Source organism: Doryrhamphus excisus, chromosome 19, assembly GCF_030265055.1.
Source record: "Doryrhamphus excisus isolate RoL2022-K1 chromosome 19, RoL_Dexc_1.0, whole genome shotgun sequence".
Lineage (NCBI taxonomy): Eukaryota > Metazoa > Chordata > Actinopteri > Syngnathiformes > Syngnathidae > Doryrhamphus > Doryrhamphus excisus.
In genome coordinates this window covers 13,352,808-13,377,358 of record NC_080484.1, presented here as the reverse complement: position 1 = coordinate 13,377,358, position 24,551 = coordinate 13,352,808, and the positions used below count along the sequence as shown (strand labels likewise).

General features: G+C 41.8%; 1 long non-coding RNA gene across 2 annotated transcripts in view; it reads right to left on the bottom strand.

Annotated features, from left to right (window-relative positions):
- The window catches only part of LOC131106749 (uncharacterized), a 29,937-nt gene extending 21,544 nt beyond the window's left edge, over positions 1-8,393 (bottom strand). The window contains exons 1-4 of one of the 2 annotated variants that reach the window (XR_009120136.1): positions 8,289-8,393; positions 4,084-4,150; positions 3,736-3,825; positions 3,218-3,349 (exon numbers count right to left, since the gene is read on the bottom strand). This is a non-coding gene — a long non-coding RNA (uncharacterized LOC131106749). The remainder of the gene's footprint in view (positions 1-3,217; positions 3,350-3,735; positions 3,826-4,083; positions 4,151-8,288) is intronic. The other variant, XR_009120137.1, reaches the window with a different exon arrangement.
- Positions 8,394-24,551: the final 16,158 nt, after the last annotated feature.

Genomic DNA, 24,551 nt, shown 5'->3' with positions numbered 1-24,551 from the left:
AATATTTTCACGGTTCAAGCATAGAAAACCTGTTTACTACCATTCAAACATGCTTTCTAACACTTTAGAGCCCTCTAGACATGAAATAACATCCCTATAGTCACTTTTACACCCCTATTACCCAAAGTAGTAGATATAATAAGACAGAATACGACACATTGGACATAACAAAGGACATAACATAGACTCACACATTAGCATTGGAGATTTCCTTTTGTTTTTTTTTCTGGACAGCGTACTTCCTGTGGTGGCTATCGTCTCATCAATGTAACATTACTAACATCTCATCACAATGTCAACGGCTCTAAAAAGTGTAATTAAGTGTACAGACAATTTAAAGGATGTTCCTTTTAGAATGGAAAACACAATGAAGCAAACGTAAACTGGAGGTGCAATGATGTGGTGGCGTGTTATGTGTCATGTGACACCTGTCATGTGATCCAGTATAGTTGATTTATGTATAAAGTATCAAAAGTGAGCTGGGGTTGCATTAATGATGCTGTGCGGTTTAAGGTATACATTTGAAGATTTGGGTCTCTGCAGCATCCTGGACCTGTTCTGAAACCCCCACCCTCACCCCACCCCCCATAATCCCAGACAAGAGAACGTGCAGTGCTTCCCAAGAACCCCCAAGACGATACAAACATTTAAAAAGCAGCAGCTGCCTGCCCATACTGAAGCGTCAGGATTTTTTTTCCCCCCGCATTGAACAGTAAATAATCATTTGTCCCAGCTGGATGGTAGATGAAAGTGATATTTCACTGGAAAAGCCCTAAAAGGGACTTTATAGCTGCGGACAAGGGGTGGGATCTTCAACATCATTTATCATTCATTATCATGTCTCATTTAGCAAAGATTATGATGGACACGCTTTCTCACTTCAATTAGGCAGACTGGCTTTCCTAACTCATGTAGATTCATGTAGTAATTAGGAGAATAATAATAACATGCTGTCACAATGAATGACAGTCTACAGTATATACTGTTCACTGTAGGATTTGGGAGGAAGGCTTTGGTAGTGTTTTTGGTTTCTACCTCAAAACCGAAAGCCAAACTTCTGCACGCTGACATTCTCTACTATCGGTCCAACATTTGCATTTGTCTTCTATTGCTTAGTTTTGCACTATGGCCATCTGTTATGGGGACATTCTTACATTTATTGGTTGTTTTTTTTCTTCCAGAAGCTTCCATGTGTAGCTCAGACCCCAACCCCAGTCCAAATCATAACCCTAGTTAACCCTAGACCAACCGTGGTCCAACATGAATGCTGACTCTAGCCCCAACCCTAACAGAACCTAAAGTCAACGCTAGCCCAAATCCCACACCAACCGAACCCCAACACTGACCTCAACCCTAGCCAAACCTAACCCTAGCCCCAACCCCAAACTTAGCCCAAACCCCAACACTAGCCCCAACCGTATGCACAGCACAACATTAACCCCAACCTTAGCCAAACCTCAACCCCAAACCCGATCCGAGCCCCAAGTCCAAACCACCACCCCAACATGAGCCCCAAGCCCTAGCCTCAACACTAACCCCACTTTTAGCCCTCGCCCCAATACTAGCGCCAACCCCAAACCCAACAGCACCCTAATCCTAACCCAAAGTTTAAGGTTAATGTTAAGGGGCTAGGTTGAAGTGGAAGTCAGTTTCCTTCCATCCTATCTGTTGGTAAGCTAGAAAGATAAAAGCGACCGTCTGTCTACCTTCTCTGTCTTTTACTGAAGAGTTTTGGTTTCTAGCGAAATGAGGGCAAAAAAAGAGACCCGATCCACCGGCTCCGGCTGTCAGAAGTAATTGTTGCCTCGGCTCTCTTATCGCCGACATCCTCAAGCAGACTGAAAGTGCACTTGACTGACTGACTTGATGGACAGCCTTGATTGACAGACTGACCTGTGTGTCACCTTGACTTCACCAAAACATTTAAAGATGCCGCATCTGCTGAACAATGGATGAAAGCGGCTGAACTACAATCATGTCTCCATGGACCCGGCGTAAAATAACATGAATGCTCTCATTATTAGTCACACAGGTTTCTATGCTCTAACCACCAAAATATTCCATTTATAAATAAGGTCTTCACTTATCACTGTTGGGTCTGGAACCAATTGCCTGTGATAAATGAGGGATTGCTGCATTGCACAACACAGCAGCAAGAGAACCAATGTTGTAATCATGCTAAGGAGTTGATTAGTTGCTTTCACACTAACTGCTGAGTAGCAGGCTGCACGGCGGTCGAGTGGTTAGCGCGCAGACCTCACAGCTAGGACACCCAAGTTCAATCCCACCCTCGGCCATCTCTGTGTGGAGTTTGCATGTTCTCCACGTGTGTGCGTGGGTTTCCTCCCACATTCCAAAAACATGCTAGGTTAATAGGCGAATCCAAATTGTCCATAGGTATGAATGTGAGTGTGAATGGTTGTTTGTCTATATGTGCCCTGTGATTGGCTGGCCACCAGTCCAGGCTCCAGCACCCCTGCGGCCCTCGTGAGGATAAGCGGTAGAAAATGAATGAATGAATGAATGAATGCTGAGTAGCAATGTTTTAAAGTGCCCGCAGAGGTAAATGCAGCTACTGCCATCTTGTGGGGTTCATTACAAAACAACATCATCAGGAGGTTGCCTGCAGCCACAGCTGTTACTGTCAACAGCAGTTATTCGTTTTTGTGAACTCTGAAGTTCATCGGAGAATTTTCTCTTTCTATAAGACAAAAAAAAACTCCAAAAACTATGACATTATTTTCTTAAAAGAAAAGGTTTGATGGATTTTTGAAGCCGTGTTAAGTGAAACTGAAGTTACCAAATATGTTCCTCTCCTTGTGAAGGGGCTGCAGCGGGTGATTTATTTGTCTTATCTGCGGCCGCGGTCCATCCTGCAGATATCCAACCAAGCTTGACAGCCTTCCCCGTGCACTTTTCCAGGCACATAACAGATAGCTGCCCCCACTGGTGAAAAGTTTGACAGTATATTAAAAATAAATCAGTAACTTTCCACAGTCTCAGTGGCATCGGGCTCATCTTCTCTCTCTCGGCTTTTTCCAGCCGCCCGCCCGCCTGTGCTGTGATGATGCTTCAGCTTGGGCTAGCCGAGTGACAACTTGTAGCCAGCAGACAATACCAGTGCATAACGCTGGATTTTATGTTTTCTCTTATATTACAGTATTCGTGGTGGTAAAAAAAAAAAAAAAAAAAACGGGTAGGAGACAGAGTGAGGTACCTTCTAGAGTCCACAAGCCTCCAGGCGTTGAGGAGGAGAACAGAAGCATCCATGTAGCGGCTTGGGCTCCTGAGGCGAGGTTAGCTCGATATTGACCTCCCTCGGGTACACTTCTTGCTTTTTTTTTCTACCCTGTGGAAGAAAAATATATATAAAATACTTTTTCTATTTCTGCTGCTATATCGTACAGAGCACGGTGCATTTCCAAGATGCTTAAATGTAGAAAAATGCACACACTGTATGACTCTTTAAAGCAATAACGCAAATCATTGCATTGCAAATGCATGCACCTTCTTATACCTACTGGATGTTTAATTCATAAAGAAGAGATTGAATTATCACGTTTTACCACCACTCCACCTCAGCAGGCTGCAGGCTTGTCGTAAAGACTAATAAAGGTGCGGGCGCAAAATACCACACACATGCATTACACCACGCAGTGTGTGTGTGTGTGTGTGTGTGTGTGTGTGTGTGTGTGTGTGTGTGTGTGTGTGTGTGTGTGTAGCTCAGCTCCTCACAGGTTCTTAATGGATGTTTTGTTTCCAGCAGTCACACGTCTTCTTCTGCTTCTCCTCTGTTTTTTTGACCTCATGTGTCGCCTCGTGCACCTCAGCGTACGACACACACACACACACACATTAAAAATGTATCAAGTTATACATAAGTCATTGATATTAAACAACGCCTCGTCTTCCTATTAAAGTGAATAAACTAGCATACATTACTAGGTAGGACCTGAACTATACCGTGACATCCAATACAACAGAGGTAAATAGAAGCCTCTACTCTAATGGATGCCACAGCCCTAATTAATCACCCCACCTCAAATAGGCTTTTTTTTTGTCCCAGGTGATGCATGTAATTACCTTTTTACACCAGCCTGTGTTGCTGTAGATGTTTTTACAGCATACGTGGCATCTGTAAAGCTGTCGTCTGTGGAGGAAGTAGACAGAAAGCTATATGAGAAGCAAAGCAGACCCTTTTTCCACAAGGATTTAGTACATGAGGGACAAACAAAACAACTATATTGTGTCCACGTTGAACCCAACAGAGATTGTAATACATTAGATTAGATTAGATTACATTACATTAGAGTAGATTAATCTAATCTAATGTATTACAACCTCTAAAGATTAGATTAGATTAATCTACTCTAATCTAGATTAGATTAATCTAGATTAGATTAATCTAGATTACGCTAATCTCGATTGGATTAATCTAGTTTAATCTAGACTAGGTTAATCTAGATTAGATTAATCTATTCTAATCTAATCTTTAGACGTAATACATTAGATTAGATCTGAATAGATCTACTCTAATCTAATCTTTAGAGGTTGTAATACATTAGATTAGATTAGAATAGATCTACTCTAATCTAATCTGGATTAGATTAGAATAGATCTACTCTAATCTAATCTAGATTAGATTAATCTACTCTAATCTAATCTAGATTAGATTAATCTACTCTAATCTAATCTTTAGAGGTTGTAATACATTAGATTAGATTAGATTAATCTAATCTAATCTATTTGGTGGGGGCCGCCCTTCTTAGTTTTAGCGTTCAAACAGCCAACGCCAATCGTCATCACATCCACGATATTTGGCAGAATCCAAACATGTTTACATTTTCCGTGAAATTATCCGTTTTTGGTGGGGCCCTGCGACAACGCAACAACAACGCGTCAACAACTGTACAAATGTGAGGAATGAGAGTGCAACTAATTCAGGCCCGACTAGTTTGCTGCCTAAATGGGCTACGGGAGAACTCAAAACAGGAAGGACTTTCAACATTTTCAACACATGGACCATAAAATCAAATTTTTAAAAAGCCGAAAGAAAAAAAGCAAACAATAATAAAAGACAATAAAAATGTAGGAAAAAATAAACCAATATTGGAAGTAGTCTTGAACAGGAAGAGGGGGCATGTTGTGTAAAACTGTCTGGTGAAATGGAGCGAGGTTCCCCAGGATGCTAATGTTACTAACATTTTGGTAACATTTTTGTACCACAGGAAACTGACGTACAATGAAATGCTCCAAAGTGAGAGGAAAATCGATATCCGACATCGCTGCCTGTTAAGAGAGCGTAACCAATCTTTCCTATTATGGTGACACGGACCCATAAATTAGCACTTATCAAGCATTGTTGATGTGTGCTGGCGCCACGGCGATGGCCTGAAGATGAGCAGACATGACGTGACCTTTTCTCCCCGAAGACAAACGAGGTGAACGGCAGCATCCTCTCACAACGGAGACTCGCAGCTCTTACCACCTCGCTCTGCAGTCATTTTTTTCTGTTTGTTTCTTCTTATTTGCGAGCCTCTGCCGCAGGCGCAAAGAAGCCGCCACCTTTACGTTGACTTTTCTTGAGGATAAAACCAACACGCTGCCCCCAATGTCCCTCCCAGTGGATACAAAATGTGTCCACGGCAGCACAAACGTCTCTTTGCTCAAACAGAGGTGGAATATACTTGGATGTTCTCATGGGGGATTTCAAGATGGCCACCATCACAGACCAACATTTCATATCGATAACCAACTTCCTATTTATTATGTCCTCTGCAGTACCCAACAACAAATGAAGTAATACCGGTATATATACCTTTGATCTTGTATAATACTATTATGAATGTAGTAATACTAGAGTAATGTAATACAATCATGAATGACAACCAGTCGCATACATTCCCAATAGAAGCCCAGCGGCCATTAACCGGCTCAAGCTGCACACTAAAACTATTTGAATATTGACGCAGCCTAAAACGTCCATCATTCCGTCTCGCCGGACCAAACTGGGCCGCCTTCATTGTCTCGCTGCTTCTTCATTAGGCAAGAAAAAAAAAGCCAATTATCTCAGACGAGCACCCCGGGAAGTGACCTCGGCCGGAGATAAGAATTTGATCCATTTATGGGGAATAAGTTGGCCGCTATCAGCGGATCGTTGCAAAGACCAGACATCTTGTCGTCCTCACGACGCTGGACAAGCAGACGGTGTTGGGACGTGGGGGCGGAGGGGGTAGAAAGAGGAAAGGATGCCAGCTTTGTACCAACCTACTCAAAGGGACTCCATTATTTAGTGGGAGCTGCAAATAAAGCTTGATTGATTACTTTAGCACACGAGGAGTGTGTGTGTGTGTGTGTGTGTGTGTGTGTGTGTAACGGTTAAGAGTGATGGGATTAATGTATGCAATAATTGAGGTGTTTGGGGTCAATGTTGGATTGTGAATGAGGTTCTTTCAGGGTCGAAGGGGGATGGGGGGCGGGGGGGCATGGTGCCTTGTGTCATATACACTTATACATATTTCATATGTACACGTATACATACATATACATATTTCTGTATGTCAGTAATAAGATATGTATGTTCAGATTATGCATCCTGCATGGGCAGTACACCAGCTACTACTCCTACTACTAATAATACTACTTTGGGTGTCACAAGGTTTCTCCTTCCTAAAAAAAAACTGTCTCCAGGTCACTAGGCCTGGGACATTCCTAAATTAATTCATCACATCAGTCATGAAAATCATGGATCATTTTGTCGGCCTCAATATATTGCAGAGGGTGGAATTGAGCTCGGGTCTCCTAGCTGTGGGGCCTGCATGATAACCACTCGAACACCGTGCAGCCCTGCAGTATATACAGTACATACTAATAGAGTGCGATACAACTAGAGTATGATAGCAGTACATAGAGTACATACAACTAGAGTACGATAGCAGTACATACAGTACATACTATTAGAGTACAACAGCAGCACATACTACTACAGAATGATAGCAGTACATACTACTAGAGTACAATAGCAGTACATACTACTAGAGTATGATAGCAGTACATACAGTACATACTACTAGAGTACAATAGCAGTGCATACTACTAGAGTACGATAGCAGTACATACTACTAGAGTACGATAGCAGTACATACTACTAGAGTACGATAGCAGTACGATAGCAGTACATACTACTAGAGTACGATAGCAGTACATACAGTACATACTACTAGAGTACGATAGCAGCACATAATACTAGAGAACGATAGCAGTACATACTACTAGAGAACGATAGCAGTACATATTACTAGAGAACGATAGCAGTACATATTACTAGAGAACGAAAGCAGTACATACTACTAGTGTATGATAGCAGTACATACTACTAGTGTATGATAGCAGTACATACTACTAGAGAACGATAGCAGTACATACTACTAGAGAACGATAGCAGTACATACTACCGGAGAACGATAGCAGTACATACTACTAGTGTACGATAGCAGTACATACTACTAGTGTACGATAGCAGTACATACTACTAGTGTACGATAGCAGTACATACTAATAGAGTACGATAGCAGTACATACTACTAGAGTACGATAGCAATATATAACACTACTATGGCCGACCGTGATCCTCTCCGGCAGTGTCAAAATGGAAATGACGGACAGGTAATCTATATGGAAATAGTACACAGGTGTAACAACACAATGTATCCTGTAGGCTTTATGGACATCCCTCCTCTTAATCTGTGCTTCTTCCCTCCGCAGACGGATTTTCTATTTTCTCTAAGGAAATACACTGTGTGTATATATACTGTGTGTGTGTGTGTGTGTGTGTGTGTGTGTGTGTCACCATCTTTCAGAGTTCATTTCAGGCACAACTGTCTGCTTTGGCTTTCTGTATATTCAACTGTGCTTGTTCTTTCTGGACATATCACTATTTATTTTTCATAATGAAAGCAAGACACTGGAGGTAAGATAAGCCAGCCACAGTATCAGCAAGGCCTGCATGATGCAAACTGTAAGGTGTATCATACAGCAGAATTGTGTGCTGCATTTGATTGGATGGTGCAGGTGTACCTAATGTTGTGGCCTGAATGAGATGACTATGTTTGTCCCACGAGACAAGGTTTACAAGCCTTTTCCTCTAATCACGCCACCTTATGTTGCTATAGCTATAGCTAGCCAAAACACAGACGTTACTCCACCAGCACGTCTCAATAAACATATTCCAAGTAAAATTTCAGGAACAGTTGAGACTACTTGAAGTGTTTGTACTCAAAGATACTCACAAAGACGAAGGCTTGCCGAGGCTCAAACGTTTTAGAGCTAACATCTCGTTAATGATCTTTTTTCGGACTTCCTTTCTGCCTTGCTTGTGTTTCACTGGGGAGGAAAAACCTCAAAGATTGTCTAATAGCGAGAAGAGCGCTCACTGTTGTGGTCACAGAAACGATGATTCCTGGAGAGGATGTTTTTTTATTCAGTAATAAATAAGATCTTATTTACACATTTTAAACCAACCCAGAAAACACAATGATATAATAATGTTAATAATAATGTTAATAATAATAATGTTAATAATAATAATGTTAATAATAATAGTAATAATAATTGTTATTATTAACATTATTATTATTAACATTATAATATTAATAATAAATAATATTAATAGTTATTATTAATATTATTATTATTAACATTATTATTATTAACATTATTATTATTATATCATTGTGATTTCTGGGTTGGTTTAAAATGTGTAAATAAGATCTTATTCATGAGCGCTCCTCTCGCTATTAGACAATCTTTGTAATTAATAATTAATAATTATAATTATTATTATTACAGCACAGATTGTTATTTACTATTATTAAAAATATTGTATATAATTGCATTCACTTATTACTGTTTTTTATTATATCATAAAATTGGTGCAAATCTAATCTTTTATTTTATTTAATTGTACTAACTATCACTATAGCAATTTAGTTTTCAACAGTAATTACAGGCTGTGTTGTTTCCATGGCAACGGGTCATACTCTCAGTCTAAAGGGAAGAATAGTAGTATATATATTTATATATTTTTTAAGTGCTCAAACGTTGGATGCGCTCCCTTTTATCCATCCCATCTCAAGCCGCATTTCCCCGCTGATCCCGCTTCTGTTGACTTTGACTTCATCCTCCTCAGCCCTGACTGGACCGTCTAAGCTCTTCTGAGCTGGACTGGATCGCTAGGAACACGCTGCGGTCCTGCTTGGGTCGTTTCCGTGCTTTTAGGTCACATTGCACCAGTAAGAAAGTCAAAGTACAAACTTTATACTCTTGATCAAAATGTGAAGGGAGGAAAAAGTGAGCCAAAACCAAAATTAGCGTAAGTGATGGCGATGGCTATACATTATGGAAATGGAACCTCGTTGGCGCCATGTTTCCATTTGTGTGCGTAACAAGCAAGTGTTTCCAAGCCTGTTGCATTAAAGTGGGATGCTTGTGTTACCTTGACAGGTTGCTGCTGATTTAAAGTAGGCCACCCCGTTTGATTGGCGGCTCCAGCAAATCCCGATGTCGTTAGCCGTCTTCCGGTTCAGGCCGGGTCTTCGCATCAAAGTGCATTTCGTCCCAAAAGCAAAACCGGCGGCTGTCAAAACAAATAGGTTAATGACGCTTGACGTCGCTTCCAGTTCACCTGGGAAGCAGCTTTTTATACTTTCCTGCTGCGTTCAGGACCACGGGAGAAAGAAAAACAAGTGGAATTTATCAAAGGAAATATATGTAATGTCCTGTGAAAGGTCCATTCAGATCCTCCTTAGAAAAACAAAACAAGAGCTTTATACCACAAAAGTGGTCTTTGATTTTTAATTGCAGTGTTTTCCGTTTGAGTCAAATCTCTGCAGGCAGCGCAGAAAAAAAAAAACGCCTATCAACACACGCACCGTTTGCAGCGTTTGATGAAGGCTGCTTATAATGAGGCAGCATGAAACTCCACCCGTCAAGACTATCTGGAACAAAAACCTTTGCAGACTGAAAGAGAATCGACAAAGTCGGCCTCCATGTTGGAAAGCGGCACCGCCTTAAGCGCTTTTCCAATTTATTTTTTTCTGATTCTCTTTTACATTGTGACTCGCCAATGGCTTATTTAACACAACTGCCACAGTCAGGGGCCGTTTCTAGGGGCAGGTACCAACACTGCCCCACCAGATCCAGCAGATCTGGTGGGGCAGTGTGGTAGACAAAAACCCAACAACCAATGAAATTATTTCATCTTCAATCCTGTCGGAGTAGTGGACTCAAACCTTGAAAAGTCGTTGATTTGACTGAGTTGCTGCCTTTCCTGTCCTTTCTCTGCTGGGTGGGGCAGTAGAGGCCTGTGCCCCACAGACCACAGACAGGAAGTGTTGCGTTTTAGCTTGGTGCAGCCTATGTAAGGGATTATTGTGCATGTTGTGAGATAATTCAATCCTGCAATAAAAGGCTATTATTGTGGCATTCCTCAGAATATTACAGTAAAATTAGTGACCGGTGTCGAGTACTACAGTAAACCTCGGATATATCGGACTCGGATATATCGGAAATTCGCTCACAACGGACAGATAAAGAACCGATTTTTCTGTAATGCATTTCCAATAAAAATTCATTCAATACATTCAACGGATTTCGCCTATTTCGGACAAAATCTCCAGTCCCGTTCCAATGCATTTCCATTAAATTTCCCTCGCATATATCGGATGGCCGCATCGTGGCGCTCCGATTCGCCGAATCGTGACAGGTTGCTATACGACGTCGTTTGCAGCGTTTGCAGCGTTGCCTGCGCGTCCAGGTACATTGGAAACATAGTCAAGGAAGTGCCTTTTTATAACGGATAAAATCCGATTTATGCATATACCGGATATAAATCCGATATATGCGTAAAACGGACATTTTCCGGTATACGCATATAACAGATTTATCGGACAAAACCAGTGGGAACAATTGAATCCGATATATCCGAGGTTTACTGTACATCTACTGAGTGCCTCATACATTTAGACATTTTTATGCTTACAAATGCTTCATTTAGGTGTGAATATTTTTGTAATAAAAGGCCATGTTCAACAGCGAAACAATATGATTTCTTAATGAACGTATCTTAGTAAAACTGTGACAGAGTGAAGCTGCTAAATTGGAAGCAGGAAGCGGTGAGGGATTAGTGTCCATGCATGTTTTCCAGTGAGAATGAAGCTAGCAGTAGCATACGCAGTGATGAAGACAGAGAAGGTGTCCTCCCCGCAAGAACACAAATATTCCTCCAGGGACAACACAAATATTTGCCTCCCAAATGAGGAATTCACTTTAAAAAAAAGCGCTGCAGCAACAAGAACCCAAATAGCCCAGAAGCAATTACCAAGGCTGTCTAAGGAAGGATGAGGATGAGGATGATAGTCTATTCTTAGGAACGTACAGGGTCCCTTTGGACAGGTACTCGTCCCTTTTCGAGGTGATCCCACACCAGCTTCATTTTTAGCTGCTTTGGCAGATTATCAGCTTAGTTTTTGTGGTCCGGAGCTTCCCTGGCAGGATTTCTTCTCATCAAGCGACTTCTTGGTTGGCAGGGTGAAGCAAACAGCCACACACGACTCGCCATTCAAGCTAAATAGGATCCAAAAGCTGAAGCTGGATGGGGAACATTTATTTGCTAAAGCCCAAAGAGAAAGAAGAAGAAGCAGCACATCAGCAAACAAACTGTGCATCTCCTCCTCTGTGAATACCACATGAGAGTAAATGTTTGTTGCGAGTGTTTGTTCGATGGTTCTCGAACACACCATCTAACTTCCTCCGACTCTGTGCAAATAGACGACTATACTGCATTTACTGTCTTTTTCTTTCACATCACGTTTGGTCCCAAATGCTGGTACTATGTGGGGGTGGATATAGGGAACATTTGATGACCCGATTGGGTGCTAATGTATGTATTTGTTGGGTACACAGTTTTTCAGCTCTCTGAAAAAAAACAAAGTCCAGGCTGGGACTGGTGGATGGTGGCTCTGTATTCATTTGGTGCTTTTAATTTTGATGTTGTTCCTGTCAGTTTTACTTCTTCTTCTTCTTGTTCATTTATTTCAGACATGCATGCTATGTTACATTAATGTATCTCACATATACATTTAAAATACAATGCACTTACAATAGCTATATATATATATACTTATATATGTATATATACACACATATACACACACACACGTATATATATATGCAGAATACATACACATATTCATACATATACATACACACATATATACATATATATATATGCAGCATACATACACATATTCATACATATACACACATATATACATATATATATGCAGCATACATACACATATTCATACATATACACACATATATATATATATATACGTATATATATATATGCAGCATACATACACATATTCATACATACACACACACACACATATATATATACACACATATATATACATACACACATATATATAGATATACATAAACATATATACAACATACATGTATATATATAGATACATACGTGTGTGTGTATATATATACATATACATATACATACATACATACATACAAGGAGCAGGAAGAAGCAAAGCTTATTAAATCCTACCCCTTCTCCACGCCTGAGCAGTTACCAATTCAATAAGTGATTTTTCCACACTTATAATCACAGAATCTTACATAAGACAAAATAACGTACGTAAGATAAATGAGATGGCTATAGTATTTGTATGTTTTGTCGAGGTGTTGGAACTCTTTCCCGGAGACTAGCTAGTGTGTCGCTAATGCTATGTATTTACATCCATTCTGGTCTTTAGTCATGCTAAGACAATCATTTAGATGGTGGCCCAGGCGATTGCGTTGTTTAAGAGATGGACTGCCAACCGGTTGCTAGCCTAGCGATAGCCGTGCATGTCTGTACAATACATTCGTCGAAGGATTTACGGTCGATCCAGGATTTCATCGCTTTTCATCGGATGTCCGGTAGCATCGGTTTATTCTTTACAACCCGAGCAGATCGCTCGATCAATATATTGTCAAATATTGTTTCATTGTACCTTTCTTAAAAGTCACGTTAAAGTCTCGTCTCGTAGAGCCAATCTCGTGGATTGTCGTCACGTGAACCGAGTGTCCCCTGACAGGCCTTAGTACTGAGTCCTAATCCTAATCCATGGTGATGGATTGCTGATGTGAATGATGACAGGCTGCATGGAGGTGCTTTGGAGAGGACGGCAGTCTATCAATCTAGTGGACAATGGCGGCCCAGCATCATGGTGCAAACAGTTGGCCATTTAACGCTCGGTCTGACAGCTATCGAGTGTGAAAAGAGACCCTAATTGCCAAATCAAGTCACAATATGAGAGCGCGGCCGCTGCGATCGATGCCTGGATTTCAACGCCACCGGGATCTCGTTCCGGGAGTGAGAGGCTTCTGGCGGGCAATCTCAATGAGGCTCCCTGCGATGTGGAGGGTCTGTGTGACCTTTTCCACGGAGCACCTACAGGGAGGGGAGGCGACCTGGGGCACTCCCCCGGCAGAGCGGATCGATGAAGGCGCAAGGCTGGAGTCTGGAGTCAATAGCGGCCTTAATATAGTCCAAAGCAAACATTGGCTTTTAATGGGAAACCAAGTGAACTTTTTCCACATGGCTTCATGCGTTTGGCTGCCAATCCGCCCCCCCCCCCCCCCGCCGTAGACCGTCTCACAGCAAACATTTGGTCTCTGGGGCCACTGATGGTTATTAAAAGTGATGCAAGTTAGCTTGAAGCATAATATAGACATCAGCGACGTGCGGGGCAGAGGAAGCAGGTGAAGCAGAGCTTCGGCTTCCTGCTGTGCCAAGCTGTGCCAACCCTCTTTAACAAAGGGTTTTAACAATAGTCCACTGTACCAACGCAAACTGCAGTAATCGATAGGAACGTCCACAAACATCCTGGTCCTCTACCCGTGCTTGAAGTGATGAAAGATGGTATCTTCCAAGTCTCACAATATCACAATCAGAGGAGTTGGATCGTGTTTCACAAAAAAATGCCAACATTTGTCCAGATGGATGGTCGCTTATTCATGCTAAAATGTCACATTTGCATCCTTTTGGAGTCGACGGCTCCGCTCATGGCCGCCTGCACGGCTTTACCTTTTAAAGGAGACATTCACACATGGATAAGGAAAGGAAATGTACGTCTCGTTCTTGTAGACTCGTCTCGTGACACCACTACTATTTAAGAATGAAACAATAAAATAAATCAAATACATTTGTTAAAGTGTATTTTTCCAGACTTTCATAAAACTACATGGCAGGCCAAATCTGGCTCTGGCCTTGAGTTTAACACATGTGGTGTAGAGGTTGTTCATTCATTCATTCATTCATTTTCTACCGCTTTTCCTCAAGAGGGTCGCTGGGGTGCTGGAGCCTATCCCAGCTGTCTTTGGTCCAGAGGCAGGGTACACCCTGGACTGGTCGCCAGCCAATCACAGGGCATGTAGAGGTTGTTTTTCTAGGAATTCTCCCAAATTAGAATACTCAAGACTCAAAAAAATGGGCTACAGGCTGCATGGTGGACAAGTGGTTAGCATGAAGGCCACATAGATGGGAAGACCTGGGTTGGAATCTCCACTTGGGCATCTCCGTGTGGAGTTTGCATGTTCTCCACATGCATGTTATCTTCATTGGCCACTCCAAATTTTCCATAAGTATGAATGTGAGTGTGAATGGTTGTTTGTCTATATGTGCCCTGTGATTGGCTGGTCAACAGTCCAGGGTGTACCCCGCCTCTTGTCTGAAGACAGCTGGGATAGGCTCCAGCATACCCCCACCCAAGTGAGGATAATTGGCATAGACGATGGATGGATGAATGAATGGATGGATGCAGACAATGGAGGTTTATTTTAAGGCTGCACTGACCTCTAGTGGTCATTTATGAATGTACCACTACTTCTACTACTGTCACCTTGTTCAATTACAGTATTTTCCTCTGACAAAACTTTGTCATGCTGACACAAAGACTTGCCAGGCCAATGAGGATCATAACAAAAGCCCAATTCAGCAACAAATAACGACAGCAGCTACTTAAAATGTGCGGGGAGAAGTTTGTTGTTCCCTCAATTGGGATTGAAGGGAAATCTTTCCACATTTTTTTGCAAGATGTTTCCATCCCAGAAAAATTAATTTTCATAGCATATCTTTTAATTGTTATTTTCAAGCTGCTGTCCCTCCCCGCTCCAGGTCATATTCATTGTGTTGCTGTACTTACTTATTGTGACTGGTACAAAGGAGTCCTTAGAGGGGTGGGGGGGCGGTGGGGGTTACAGGATATCCCTCCCACGGGTACCACATAGACCTCCTGGCATGACCTTGTTGCGGGGTCAGGTCTGGATCGCTCTGCCCTGCTCGTCCTGAGAAGAGGAAAAGGAAGCCATTAACAACTTCCTGTGTGATTGACACATTCAAATACCACCAATGGACCAATGTGTGTGTGTGATCGTTGGAAAACATTTTAGAATGATTTATTTTAGAGTTCGTTGTTTATTTTGGAATACTTACTGTTAATTGTGCTTTTAAGAAGTGAACATGAAGACAAAACGGTCACATTTCATGTAAAACGCTATCGTTAAAAAAAAATGGGACAAGCAGTTCTTGTCTTTGGCCACTAGAGGGGAGCATAGTACTTATGCTTACCTGAAAGCACGCAACAATACATTTTGTGTCAACATAGTAATTCCTGTCATAAAAAGCACAGATTAAATGTAGTATTTGAAAGCGTTTTTAGCACGATACTAATACATTTGTTATGTTTCATATAACATTTTAACAGCTGTTTTTTCTTCCTCTTTTTCAGGTTTAATTTCAACAGCATTTGGATTAAAACCAATAAAGGCGTACATTGGAATTAGAGTCACAATCATCCACTTTGACTGACATTGTTCCTCCTAAAAAGCAGCATCCATTAAATGTATCCTCTGAATGGTATATGTATATTATGGAGACCTATGGAAGGGGGGCTGATTAAGGCCTGAGGGTTTGGGGGTTGTTCAATAGGCTTTGAAGCATCAGAGGCTACCTTCATCAGTAGTCTTTTAGGAACATAACAACCACAACATATAATAAATATATTTTTGTCAAAGCTAAAGTAGTTAATACTCTTACTGTGGCTTGATTTAATTCCCGCCCAAAACAGGCACAGACAGATTGAAAAGGGCTTTACGGGCTCAGCGATGGATATAATAGCGCGCTTATCTTTACAGGCCTGATGTCCATGTATGTATGTATGTATGTGAGAGAGCGTGTGCACACTGTGTGTATATTTCAAGAAAAGAAGGTGGGGGGTTGTCATGCACAGATAGATTAAAAAGGGGGGGTGCAGGGCCTGATGACAAGAAAAAGGGGGTAGCCGAGGGTTCCCAAGGCAACCTGCTGCTGCTTGGTTCTTGCAAGGTGGCATCGGAGGACGGAGGGTGGAGCACCTGCACAATGTTTACACAAGCAGGGCTGCTTATTTTTATGCTCTCTGCTCGCTCTCATCTCCCTCTGGATTGTCGTACATTTGGACAGCTGGAATTGGGAAGGAGGACAACGAGGAGTCGCAGAAGTAAAAACACAAAGAGTCCAAACCTCGGAGTTAAGAAGAGCAACAATCAAGACATGAGTCAACCTCCGTTTGACGATCCCCTTCAGGCTACGAGCCCCCCTGGTGATGGCTGTAGTTTGCTCATCAAAGTAGGGAAGAAAGAGTTTAGTTTCAGTGGTCTAAGGATCTGCTACTTTGCTCCTGAATTTTTTTGTGGAAAACCACTAAAAATGAGGGGAACCGCACTGAAACGTGGTCAGAAGTCGTGTTTTGTGTTCGTGTTAAACTGGTACCGTTTAGTCTAGTAAAAACTGATCATAACAGCAGTGTTCCAGGTCAAGGTCTTAGCTTGGAGGGGGGCAACGATGGTCTCAGACATAGTGGTCTATGATAGGTAGCCCAGAAAAGCGAGACATGGGTCTACACTTCAGCCTGGCATGCAACAAGTAAGCAAACAAGGCTGAGAGAGTGAGGAGAGAAGGAGGTCTCTGGAGACAGATGACATGAAAGTCATACCTAGCTTCATCCTGTAGTTCCCCAGCATAAGAGTACCAAGAACCGGAACGAACCAAGAACCGAACTGAAACCGCGTCTCCTGTGACTGAGCGTCCATCAGCATAAGCACGACACGGTTAAAACCAATGAATTCATAATAGTCAATGAGGGAATCCTTCTTGGATATGGTCCCCAACATCAGAGCACCAAGAACTGGAACATCAAGACAAGTCAAGACAGACAAGTGTTCATACGTAAAGTTACTAAGAAGGAATCAACCTCATGAATTTGGGATCTACTGTCACAATCAAATCAAAACAACAGCAGTATACCCGTTGTGTTCATGGTGCCCCTGTTACACAGGACAAAATAAAGCGTCAAGACAACTTCACCCCTCCTGAAGACCTCATGCATTTCCTGTTAGTTCCAATAATGTAGGAACACTTCCTGATTCTCAGGCTGGCGAGGAAGGAACCACAGTCTGGCCACACGGTGCTCGCCACTTCCCCTCCACTTGGACCCACCCTCTAGCTCCTTTCCTCACTTCTTTCAGGTTTTCACCCAAGCTGCCTCCCTTAGTGGACGCGCTCCAAGTAGGTTTTACCCCGTCCAGGTGAAAAACTGCTCAGCACCGGCAGGATGTTTGACGGGATATTTTGGTTCGGCATTGATACAAATATGGTTTCTGTATTTATAGATGGTGTTTGGACCCTGGAATTAAACACTGCAGAGGTACTGGACGGAAGTCAGGAAGAGTCTCAAATCAAATTCTGGTACGAGTAACACAGAAACGTTACATAATGGTATAGATCACATGTTTTGGTACCTTTTTCTACTTTTGTGGGGTTTACAGAAAAAGGAAGCATGTGACCACAATCATCACATTCATCGTACTCATGTACTCCCCCCAAAACTCTTCCATAAGTCCCCCACCCAGGCCCATCCCCGAATTTGCTGACAAAATATTGCAGTTATGCGTCCCTGGAGACGTGTAGCAGCATTAGTGTCTGCTGCTGCTAGCACGCCCCATTAGCGTCCCGCTACAACTCACTGGCGGCACGAGACACCCCCGCTGCTGCATTATTAACCAGCCGCTTGTTTACGCTCTCCCCGCTATGATATGGCGCACATGTTGTTTACTCTCCCCCCCGTCCCCACGCACCCCCTTCCATGCTGCCTCCCAGGCCTCAAGCCCCCCGAAATTGGCACTCTGGTTACGGTGGGCAACAATGGTGGCATTTAATATGGGCGCTGGTTACTAGGCAACCGACAACCAGCGGACCGGTGTTGGATTACTGATCGTTTCATAATTAATTAGGGATTATGAATAATTGATTGAGAGGAGTTGGGTAATTTACAGTTGTGTGTAAATGGGAGACACTCCATTGCCTTGACCCAAGTGTGTGTGTGTGTGTGTGTGTGTGTGTTCTGTAGGACAAATTAGACAAATTATTTCTTAAAGGGGTTGGAAGTGCTTTTAAAAAGATGTTTTTCCCAACAGGAAATAATGTTCAGTGTGGCCATCGAGTAACCGAGTAACCAACATTTCACACTGTAATGACCGAGGGAGCGTCTCCAAACTTTTGACCGTCGGTGTTTGTATCTGCTACACCGCAAAGCCTCGCTGACCCTTTCCTGTGTTGCTATTTCCCGTTCTATGGTTATCATCACCTGTCTGTAGGTTAGGTTCAAGGTATCTTTATATGGAAAAACATATCGGGGAATAGCATTCACCTTCCAGCTTTATCACTTGCCTTTTCCTGTTTTTATGTCATTGTAGCGTTGGAAGAGGACTGTTGCTGTGGATGTTGGCATGGAAACAATAATGAGAGGGGTGAGAAGTGTGTGTGTGTGTGTGTGTCAAAAGAAGAGAGAGGAGGATGTAGGTGAGAGGTAGACGAACGCGTGTGTGGGAGTTTTTGAGTGGGACGAAGAGCGAGCGAGGGAGGAGGGAGGAAGGGGCGATGGGGAAGGATGGATGGAAGGAAGGATGGAAGGACGGATGGAGCTGAAAGAACCATCATGGCGAACAGAAGCCTCCTCATTCCTCATTACATCATCTCAACTTCGAGCTACACAAAAAACAGTTTACTTTCAAATCATTTTAAATCTTAAAATACTTTTTTTCAAATGTATCCAGCAGATGCATAACTTTTGAATAGAAAATATGCATCAAAACGGTACGAATATGAAGAAATACATATTTTCATGAAATAATATTAATTATATGCAGCTTCTTAGCCCTGCAGGTGGAAGGCGGGGCTTACAAATGAAAAGGAATGATAATACCTCATCATACATTCTAATATTTTTATACAATTCAAATTAATCCCTGAATAAAGCATGTATAAAAACGTAACTAAACTAAAAAGTAATTACATTTTAATTCAGAAAAATACAAATAAAGTAAAAGTAATGCCACTAAAGCGGACATTTGAGCAAAGTAGGACACCAGCAAATTAACTAGGATTTTATACCAAAATTGTAATTACTGTAAAACCTGCTCTTTTTATTTATTTGGTATTTTTAATTCATAAATGTGGCTTAAACCCACTAATCCTAATAGCTTCGGAATGATTGCAAATATAATGATTTAAGCCAAGGATGTAACGATAACAATCATTACATTCAATTCCTGGTTTTGTTTTGGTTTTTTACATTTTTTTAAAAAAGAAAATAAAGTTTTACTATAAGCAATAACTAACAAAAAAGTAAGAAAATTATTTTAAAAAATTAAAACAGAACAATTTTAGCCAACCTAATGGTAAAGTAGTAGTAGTAGTAGTAATAGTACTTCCTCCCTTTGACAATAAATGCAGATTAATGGAAGCGCGGCAAAAGAGCAGAAGAAGTGATGGAAAGAAAGAAACGGACACCGCTTGGAGAAGCGGCACGGGCGGGAGATGTATAAAGGTGGGGAGGGAAAAAAAGAAAAGAAAAAAAAACAAACAGAGTGTTGGCTGTCAATAGAAAGCAGAGGAGGGAGCTGAAAGGAGAAGCAGATTAGCGAGGTATCGTTTTCCTCCTTAAAGGCCCGCCATCGCTACTCCATCCCCTCCACACACACACATACACACACACACACACATACATACACATGAATACCACTATGCGTGTTTCTGGTCAATGCTTAGAACACACACAGCCTTCTGCGTCATTAACAGGGTAGAGCGTTATGGGGGTCAAAAGTTCCGTGATTCACATGTGTGCTTTCGCTAATGATGCAAGTGACTTGAAGTTTACTTGGTTCCACGACAGCACCACACTTTTCAGATGACGTTCTAACAGTTCCGTGTGTCCCTCTCTTGTTTGCTGCACTTTTGAAAGAAGAGGTGCTCAAATGATGGTTGCGGGAAAAGGGGAACACGTTCTTCAGGCTTAGCTACACGTCTTAAAATAAAGCTGTGCCGACTATCTGCCACTCAACTACAGACATGGGAGCTGGAAGTTTGACCAAAATATGATGTAATAGAGACATGACAGATGACAAAGTAATCTGCCTTTAATAAATTTAGCATAACGGCTAGTTGGTGTTGATGGCCGCACTTTTCTCAACACTGTGTCGTTAGGATGTTTCCTAGGTGACATGGCATTGTTCCTCACAAAGCTCCACTCGTGTGCACGCTCGCAGCCCCGCCTCCCCCCACAAAGACAAAGCGACAGGAGGTCTCACTCTGTTTGCTGTTGTTCTATAAAACACAATATGAAGTGTTTCATTCATTTATGATCACAATATTTTTTTTCAATCTTTTTTCAATCTTGTAATCACGTCGTAATCTTGCGGGATCTTGTTGGGACCATTACCAGGTTGCTGAGATTTTGAAGCGCAATGACTCTTCAAAAAAAGCTGAGCAGCGCTGTCAGAAAGAAATACGAGCGGCCGTTTTGCTGACAAGCGGCGTACGTGGAAGCTGCCAGGAGTCAAACTGGAGAAGACGTAAAACGGCGGACAGTTTAATGGCGGCCTGCTGTTCGTTGCGTCTGTGTTTGTGTCTCACGTCGAGGATTTTTTTGGGCGTGTTAGCCGGTGACCTCATGAAGGGGTCTCGCCCTCCTTAAAGGTTAATGTTGGATGATGGGGGGCATCCTGTGTTAAAAACTCCACCACCGCGGTAAAAGCTAGCTACTGTACTGTAACAACCTTGCGCCGCAGGAAAGCTAACGTGTAGTTTTCAGGCGTTTTGCAGCGCCAATGACAACCTCATGACAACGAGCGGGCCGAGTCAGGAAGGATATACCTGAATAAACATGCACTGTGTCCTGCAATAAGGGAGACGTCCTCTTTTTTTGTTTGTTTTTTATGACGTGCTTTCAGCCTGCTGGTGCTTGCATGGAGTGTCCGTATGTTAGCAAGACAGGGAGCATGGACGCTCATGTAAAGGGGGCAGGGGGCCGGGGGGCCGGGGGCAGGAAGGACCCCGGGGGAGCCATCAGGGTGAACTTGCTCCTCCAAGGGGACGTGCCCTGGGAAGAGACACCATGTCACGGCGATAAAGACAACATACACACCCTGTCAAACAGCGGGGAGGGAAGGATAGATGGGCGGAGGGGAGGGGGACGGGGGGGATAATGAATGGATGAAATCAAAAAAAGGAAATAAGACTAAATGGAGACTATTGTGGAGTCGCATTTTAGAATCCCAGTGGGCTTGGAAAAATACAGTATATGATGTCTTTTGTTGAAATAAATAACCAATAAAGACACCAGATGCACTTTCCAAAGCGAACCAACATAACACTGCAGATGTGATTATTTGGATTATTATTGGATTATTTGGATGTGATTATTATTTGTGTTTTAGCTTTATTATTTGTGTAAGCTTCTAGCTTACTAGGGGCAATGAAACAAACACTAAATAACATTATTTTTTAAATTTTAATTGAAATAAATACCAATTAAGTCAACTTAAATAAGTATTTCTATATTTTTAGTATTTTTATTTTTTGTGTTTTAGCTTTGGCCACTAGGGGCAATGAAACAAACAAACAAACAAACAATAAATATCATTATTTTTTAATTTTAATTAAAATAAATACCAATTAAGTCAACTTAAATAAGTATTTTTCTATATTTTTAGTATTTTTATTTTTTGTGTTTTAGCTTTGGCCACTAGGGGCAATGAAACAAACAAACTAAATAACATTGTTTTTTAATTTTAATTAAAATAAATAGGAATTAAGTTAACTTAAATAAGTAATTCTATATTTTTAGTATTTTTATTTATGTTTTTAATTGAAAAAATATTTTTATAGGTCTATCTTGCCCAATGGCTTCCAATTGCTACAATCATTTTTTCTATTGACCACTAGGGGTGTCAGTGAGCAATGGGACCGATAATTAAAGTGGTCAGACATTGGGCAACGTAATTGAGTATTTCTTTTTGTTTTATTTTGACTTTTGATTTTTTTCCTCCCATTGAAATAAATATTATTTTATTATTTTATTATTTTGTATTATTATTATTTTTATATTATATATAGAAAAAAATGCATCTGGGCCAGGTTCCATAAAACATATTTATCTTGCTGTACATCTTTGTATCATAACCGCCTTCATTTAGAGCCATGACAGCAACATGGACGACACAGACAGGTAGTGAAATCTTTGTCCATCCATGAGGAAACACTCCCCGACTCGGTCCCATAAAGTGTCCCGAGCTGCGGGACACCATCAAAGCCTGTTCCTTGTCCTGCGGCATCAAACAAGCTTGGAATATTTATTGCTTTGTTTGGTTCTGTGGCAAAGAGTCCACCCTTGCACAAGATGCAGACAGGAAGGATGCTCCACTCGGGGCGATAAACAACTACTAATGGCCTCCAGAAGACATCCTGGAGTTGGACTTCTATTTTGTCCTAAGTCTAGATGAACCTTGGAAAGCGGAAGACGATTGGTTCTGTAATTTGTAGTTCTGGGTTCTTTCTTCTTCTGTAGTTTGGTGTGTCACGTGGTTCAATTATCAAACTCATCAAACTTAGGCTGTTCCCGCCGCAACCCGACCTCGGGTAAGCGGATGGAAATGAATGGATGGAGCACTCTCAATGGTTCCTCAATGTTCTCAACAAAAATGAGGGATACAGTGTGTTGACATCTGGAATTGTAGGCCGCAACATTCACACAAACACCCTGTGAAATCCCGGAGGGACTGACCGAGGAGCCATGCGATAAACAAGAAGTTCATTTGTCCAGTTCCGACATCAAAAAGAGCATATGGCCAATAAGACTTTATTGGATGACTTCAGTTTATAACACTGATAAAATATCCACTAAAGTCCATTATGACAACACTGAAACAGATGTTTTATGGCTTAAGTGTGCAGTTTAAGGACTACAGGCCCAGAGCCATTAAGACCTGGATTGACATATCACGTATTGCCACATTGGTCCATGTTTTGTTTACCCTCATTTTTCATTTAGAATGATTTTGGCCTGATTTTTAACTATTGTCTATAAAACGTTAAATTCTTTGGAAATTACATTACAAAATGTGCTTTGGTGAGAGTACGTTTTGGTTTGAGTCCACCCTCATGACTTTAACCAAGGCACCGCTGTACCATAATGTATATTAGGTGAAACTGGACTTGAAATGAGGCGAACTGCGCAGTACTAATATGTTGTGTAGCTCCCTGTACTAAACACGGAGGTACACATATCAAGTACTATATGATGAATTACGGTGTATAAGTATTCTTCTTTACTCATTTCGGCTTTGGGTTGGACACCAGTCCAGCTTGACTACCGCCTTTTACCCGAACCAAAGCCCTCTTGGCAACAGGTGTGGCGTATTGGTGTGATAAATAGCATCCCTTCTAATTGTCAAGGCCGCCCAGACCCCGATCTCTCGGTCCCAGCTGCTATCTCAGCCTCACAGTCACTCTTACAGAGTGAGAATATTCATTAAGATAAGCGTAGCCTCGCCAATGTTTGTGTTGCGGGGCCACGAGGGCCCGTTTAAGCACTTTGGGTTGCATTTATCGGCGATGAATGTGGAATGTATTTTTAGGCCACGTCCCTTATGAGGACTACATCACGACGCGCACATTGCTTCCATTAAAATCGCAAAATAAAAGAAGTACAGGATGTTGGCTAGTAATCGCCAAGAACTTTCCTGTAAATCTTTTGGGAGAAAATGAAACAAAAATGCGTTTAATTGTGTCCAGGAGGACTTCGCCACAAAAAAAATTCTCGCAACCAGCCCATCCCAAATAGTTTCAATTTATTTCCCTTCTTGATCCTGCAAGCTCTGGATGGCACGGAGATGCTACAAAAACCAGTTGGAGGCATGCTTCCCGCCTACACCAACAAATCACTATTTTCAAGGCTTGAACGCACCCCCGCCCCCAGAGAGCCAAAGCTCCTTCTTCCCCAGTGGTGTACTTAGCGAGAGCTTTAATGCCTGAGTATGTCTTGCCCAATCCCGTTAGTCCAACAAGGACCCCCGGGCAGGAGGAGATTGGGTGGAAGGCGTAAGAGCAGATG